The 6,159-nt window shown below is 42.4% G+C and overlaps 1 non-coding gene across 1 annotated transcript; it reads right to left on the bottom strand.

Annotated features, from left to right (window-relative positions):
• Positions 1–3,151: 3,151 nt before the first annotated feature.
• LOC114580430 lies at positions 3,152–3,273 on the bottom strand. Its single transcript, XR_003701821.1, has one exon. It is a non-coding gene; the product is annotated as a U11 spliceosomal RNA (small nuclear RNA).
• Between the last annotated feature and the right edge of the window lie 2,886 nt (positions 3,274–6,159).

Genomic DNA, 6,159 nt, shown 5'->3' with positions numbered 1-6,159 from the left:
CATGGACGTGGGCGAGGCCGATCCAACTCTTCTCGCGGTCGATCCAACTACAAAAACCAGAACCAGTCCTCCAACACTAAAGGCGGATGACCACCCAGAACCGTAATCACTTGCCAAATATGTGGCAAGAACGGTCACTCTGCAGTCAAGTGTTGGCACCGCCACGACGATCAATACAATACCGAATAGCCTAACACCGCTCTCTTTACTTCACCAGTGCCTCCGACACCGACCGAGTGGTATCTTGATAGCGGAGCGTCCTCCCACCTTACCTCGGATCCAACACAACTTCATAACTCGCATCCTTACACCGGTTCTACTCAAGTCACCGTAGGAAACGGATAGCCGCTCCCTATTCACAACATCGGCAAAGGTTTGTTACCCACCCCGCAAGGTAACCTCCAACTTTCTCAATTAAACTTCGTTCCTAATCTTTCTTTCAACTTATTATCCGTTCATCAACTGACCACTGACAACAATTGCAATATCACCTTTTCTTCGCATGGCTATGTCATCAAGGATCAGACGAACAACAACACTCTTCTCACGGGTCCGTGTATTAACGGGCTTTATCCCCTTCGCCCAGCCAAGAATAAGATTAATGCCACGTCTCAGCTTGCTCTTATTTCCGTTCAGACTATTCCCGATCTCTGGCACCGGCGCCTCGGACACCCGTCGTCGGCAACACTTTCTCAAATAGGAAAACAATTTTCTCACATTTGTAATAAATCTTTTACTGATGAATGCAAATCGTGTAGGATGGCTAAAAGCCATCGCTTACCCTTTTCAAGATATGTTAATAATAGCTCTTTTCCATTTGAGTTAGTTCATTCTGACGTTTGGGGTCCGGCCCAAATTACTTCTAACTACGATTTTCGATATTATGTTAGTTTTATCGATGATTACTCCAAATACACCTGGATTTACCCACTAACACAAAAATTGGAAGTTTTTTCTAAATTTCTTGAATTTCAGAAAATGATCGAACGGCAGTTTCAAACTCAAATTCGCAAGCTTCATATTGACGACGGAGGCGAGTTCATCAACAACAAATTCAAATCATACCTTGCCGCTCAAAGTATCCTTCATCAGTTCACATGTCCCTACACGCCATCTCAGAACAGAGTCGCCGAGCGCAAGCATCGCCACATTACCGAGACAACTCGCGCCTTGCTCATCGAAGCTTCTCTCCCATGCTACCTTTGGGTAGATACTCTTCTCACAGCTGTCTACCTAATAAACAAACTTCCTTCCCCCAACACGCACAATAAATCCCCTCACGAAATCCTATATCAAGAACCACCCAACTATACGCATCTGAAGGTTCTCGGATCCTTATGTTATCCTTGGCTTAAGCCATACTCGAGTCACAAACTATCTCCTCTCTCTCACCCTTGCATCTTCATTGGCTATGCTCCCCTTCAGAAAGGCTATCGCTGCTTGGATCCCAATAATAATAAGGTTTATACATCTCGGCACGTCATTTTCAATGAGCAAATTTTTCCCTTCAAAATAATCTCTAGTCATAACCCACCAACCCACAGTTCATTCCCCACCATCCCTCCGCTGCTCCTCGTACCTACTACCAGCCTTCCGCCTACTATCAGCAATCACATTTCTAATCCCTCTCAACCCACACATACACCATAGCCGAGCAACCGGACTTCACAAACATAGGTTCCTACCTCCCCTGCTATCTCCCACAGCCAACATTTGCACCCTACTTCCAATATCAATCCGTGCACTACTCGTCCCATATCACAACCTCCCACTCATCACATGGTTACCCGATCCAAGACAGGTAACTCTAAACCAAAGAAAATTTTTAATCTCTCTCATATTCTTCATGACTCTGAACCCACAACCTACAATCAAGCAAGCAAAAGTGAGCAATGGCGTGCAGCTATGTCGCAAGAATTTCAAGCCTTACAAATGCAAGGAACTTGGGATCTCGTCCCTCCCCATCCGACTCAAAATATCCTCGGATGCAAATGGACGTACAGAACTAAACTTAAGTCCGACTGCACCGTTGCTAGGTACAAGGCCCGGCTTGTTGCTAAGGGATTCAACCAAGAACACGGCATTGATTACTTGGAAACCTTCTGTCCCGTCGCCAAAATCCCCACTATCCGTGCCTTCATTCTTGTCGCCCTTCATTTCAAATGGGATATTCACCAACTCGACGTCTCCAACGCTTTCTTACACGGTCAACTATCTGAGACCGTTTATATGGAACAACCACCCGGGTTTCAAGACGTCATTCATCCTACGTTCGTGTGCAAATTAAACAAAGCGCTATATGGACTCAAACAATCTCCACTCGAATGGTACGCCACCCTCTCTCATCATCTTCAATCTTTCGGTTTTAACATTAGCTATGCTGACCCTTCCCTTTTTATCTACAAATCGGGCTCCAACCAACTCTATATCCTCATCTACGTCGACGACATTTTACTCACCGGCAACTCACCCTCGGAGATCACACGTGTCACGACCCGACTCGACCCGGGATGAATCCCGCTCGCACCGGGCCGCGACTAAACCTTTTATCCAGGATCTGGCTTTGGAATTTGCTTACTGAACTGAATCTTCCAAATTATTTCAACTCAAAAATAAACACACAGACAGACACAGAGCTACTAAAAACATCAAATGCAGCGGAACAAATCATCTATATTTCTCTTTCTTCAAAACGACTGATTTCAGCTTTATAAAACTCAGATCGGCCCAGGACGATCAGACCAAATTCGATCGTCCTGGACGGTTCCCAGAACTATTTTCCGGCTGATATTTTCTACAGTGCCAATCGGCTTGGCCGAAGTCCTCGATAGGCCTGGACGATGCCTACAGGAAATCACCTGGAATAAATCTGGGCAAAATCTGGAGCAGATTCTCAACTGATCGTCCCAGGACGATCCAGAACGTCCTGGACGATCCTGGAGCAGAAATCAGATCTTCACAATCTCCCCAACTTCGAAAAAATGTCGTCCTCGACATTATCCAATCCAAACGGGTACGACTGTCTCATGTCAGACTCCTTCTCCCAAGTCGCTTCACGTGCAGTCCGGTGCTTCCACTAGACTTTAACCATCAGAATCTCTTTATTTCTTAACTTTCGGATGTCGTACGCCAAAATCAACTCTGGCTCTTAAGAAGGTTAGCCGGGCAAGTCAATCCTATAATATCCATAAATTATGTCGGCCATATGTCTTGATAACCATACAACACCCATCAATTAAAAGATGTGCGTGACATACATAGCCAACCCTTTTAGAATACTTGTTTCAGATATAGTGTAATAATTTATACCGGTTAAAAAATTGAGAGAATCCACAAATATGAAATCAGACTCCATTCTGCCCCCAATGTAGTTGAAGCCATTTCAGCCCACTATTAGCTCAAAAATCACGCTTCTTGCATCACCTCTCAATGGGATTTAAAAAAGAATGATTCTAGGGCATCATGTACCCTCTTCTCTTATAGCCATCGATTCCCCTTTGAATGAACCCTTGCCTATATCCTCGTTTGACCAAGGCTACCAATTGGAAGCCCTTTCTTTCTCTTCCTTCCCCCTCCTTTACTCTCCTTATCTCTCTCTTCTTCCTTCTCTTTTTCTTTTCTTCTTCTTAGGTCACAAAGCATATGCTTTTGCTTGTTTTTAAAGTCTAAGATTTTGATTTTTTATTTTTTTATCTACCATTTTTGTTAGGTTATATTAGTTTAAAGTTTTTAGGTGTTTTATTCATTACAGGAAAATTAGTTATTTAAGATAGAAAAAATCCGTCGGGAATCAAAGAATTTTTGTCAGAAATTATAATTTATAGAGGATTTCTGATGAAATTGTTTTCGTTGTTAAAACATGCGTTGGAAACAGGGTTCTGTCGGAATATATATTTGTTGGAAATATTTCTGATGGATTTCTAGCAGAATTCTGGCAAAAATGTGCTTGAATTATCGGCGACTAATAATCGTTGACAAAAATTTTCCCGTTGGAAATTCCGACCGTAATTTTGTTGGAAATTATGGAGGAAAAAGGCCACCAAAAATTCTGGTTAATGTTATCGTCATATTTTCTACTATCAATGTATCGAATGTTTCTGAAGAATAATTTGTTTGGAATTTGACGAAAGCTAGTACAAAAATTTAAAAATAGCACTTCAATATATTTTCTTATGGATACAAACAATAAATCACAAAATATAATGACAACACATTATATCATATAAATACGATTCAAAACTAAAAGTTTTAACAAACAATTATATAAAAACCAATCATTACGTAATTATTTGGAACAAATATATATGTTAAAACTGTCAAGAAACAAGTTGAAATTGTATCGAGTGACAGAGAGGTCGAAGAAGGTGTTTAGGAGAGAATTTTTTTGAAATGGGATAAAGAGACCATTAGAGATGAAATAAGGTCTTCTTCGACATAATTTATGAAGGAAAATTCATAAACAACTTTCTTACTTCTTAAAAAAACTTTATAGTACATAAAATAAAAATTTTGTAAAGAAAGCAGCTTTAAGAAACAATAAGAAAGACGTCCCAAACCAATTCTTAACCACCGCTAAAAAATTATTATGCCTTTCTTTTCCTACCGCGATTATTTATTTATATAAATCATTATTTAGTTCATATAGGGTTAAATCCATGCAAAGATTATAATTAATTTGGATATATTATGAAATAATCTATATTATTTAAGTTATATATAAGGAAACTATAGAACCACGAGGCTTAACCAATAAAATTTTGCCATCGAAAATTTTAGTAGAAGTTTAGCAAGAAATTGATGTCGCAAAATTCCGCCTGTTTAAAGTGGCAGAATTTCTTATGAAAATTCTTTCAATACTAGTATTTATTTTTCCTTTCCATTCCCCAAACTACATCCCCCTTTGCCCTATTTTACCCCTATGGTTCCTGCCGCTATATTTGCACCTATAGCTTGATTTTGACCAGTTTTTTTACTGCTTCATACATCTAATGCTAAATCATCTTGTTGCGTCCTGGAGTATTCGCGGCGGTAGAGAAATAAATAGTTTAACGTCTTAGCATTGTACGAAAATCCAGCACACAATCAGATAAGTGAGAGAGGGTGTAACATTCATAAGAGACACCCGAGTTTTTACGTGGAAACCCCTAAATAGGGGGAAAAACCACAGGGGTTGGCCCAGTTTGAATGAATCCACTAGTTTTTACAGTCGATTATAAATGAGACCCTTCTTAGGGAGAAGGCCTTGGCTTGTTGTTACAAATGTACGTCATATAGAGCGCATTACATGGTGGGAGTTACAATAATTAACATAGACATGTTTGTTTGGTTGGAAGGGCCGTAGTCGGTAGGAGACAGAGGTCGGAAAGACCGTTGTCTGGCCATGTAGGTTGGAAGGATAGTAGTAGGCGATGGAGGTCAAAAGGACCATAGTCGGCAGGAGACTAGGGTTAGAAAGATTGTTGTCTGTTGATGGAGGTCGGAAGGACCATAGTAGGTGACGGAGGTCAGAAGGACCGTAGTCGGCAGGAGACCATGGTTAGAAAGACCGTTGTCTGTTGATTGAGGTTGGAAGGACCATAGTAGGCGACGGAGGTCAGCAGGACCGTAGTTGGCTGGAGACCAGGGTTAGAAAGACCGTTGTCTGTTGATGGAGGTTGGAAGGACCATAGTAGGCTACAGAGGTCAGAAGGACCATATCCGTCAGGAGACCAGTGTCAGAAAGACCGTTGTAGTAGGGTGGTACTTTGGTAGATCTATGGTCGTCAGGTGGTGGCCCAATAGAAGGTCGGGCCTCAGGTGGTGTCATGGTGGAGCACAAGGCCTCAAGTGGTAATCCGGCTAAAGTCCAGACCTCAGGTAGTGGCCTAGTGGAGCACCGGGCCTTAAGTGGTGGTCCGGAAAAAGGCCGAGCCTTAGGTGATGGTCTGGCGGAGCAACAGCGTCAGGCGCTGGTCCGGCGAAGGTGAGGACCTCAAGTAGTGGTACGACAGAAGTCCGAATTTGGTTGAGGAAGGTGAGGGCCTCAAGTGATGGTTCGGTGGAACAACGGCATCAGGCGGTGGTCCGGCGGAGGTGACGGCCTAAAAAGGTGGTCCGGCGGAGCAACGACGTCAGGTGGTGGTCTAGCAAAGTAAGGGACGTCAGGTGGTGGTCTGGCGG

Source organism: Dendrobium catenatum, unplaced genomic scaffold, assembly GCF_001605985.2.
Source record: "Dendrobium catenatum unplaced genomic scaffold, ASM160598v2 fragScaff_scaffold_118, whole genome shotgun sequence".
NCBI lineage: Eukaryota > Viridiplantae > Streptophyta > Magnoliopsida > Asparagales > Orchidaceae > Dendrobium > Dendrobium catenatum.
This window is presented reverse-complemented; position numbering and strand designations above follow the sequence as displayed.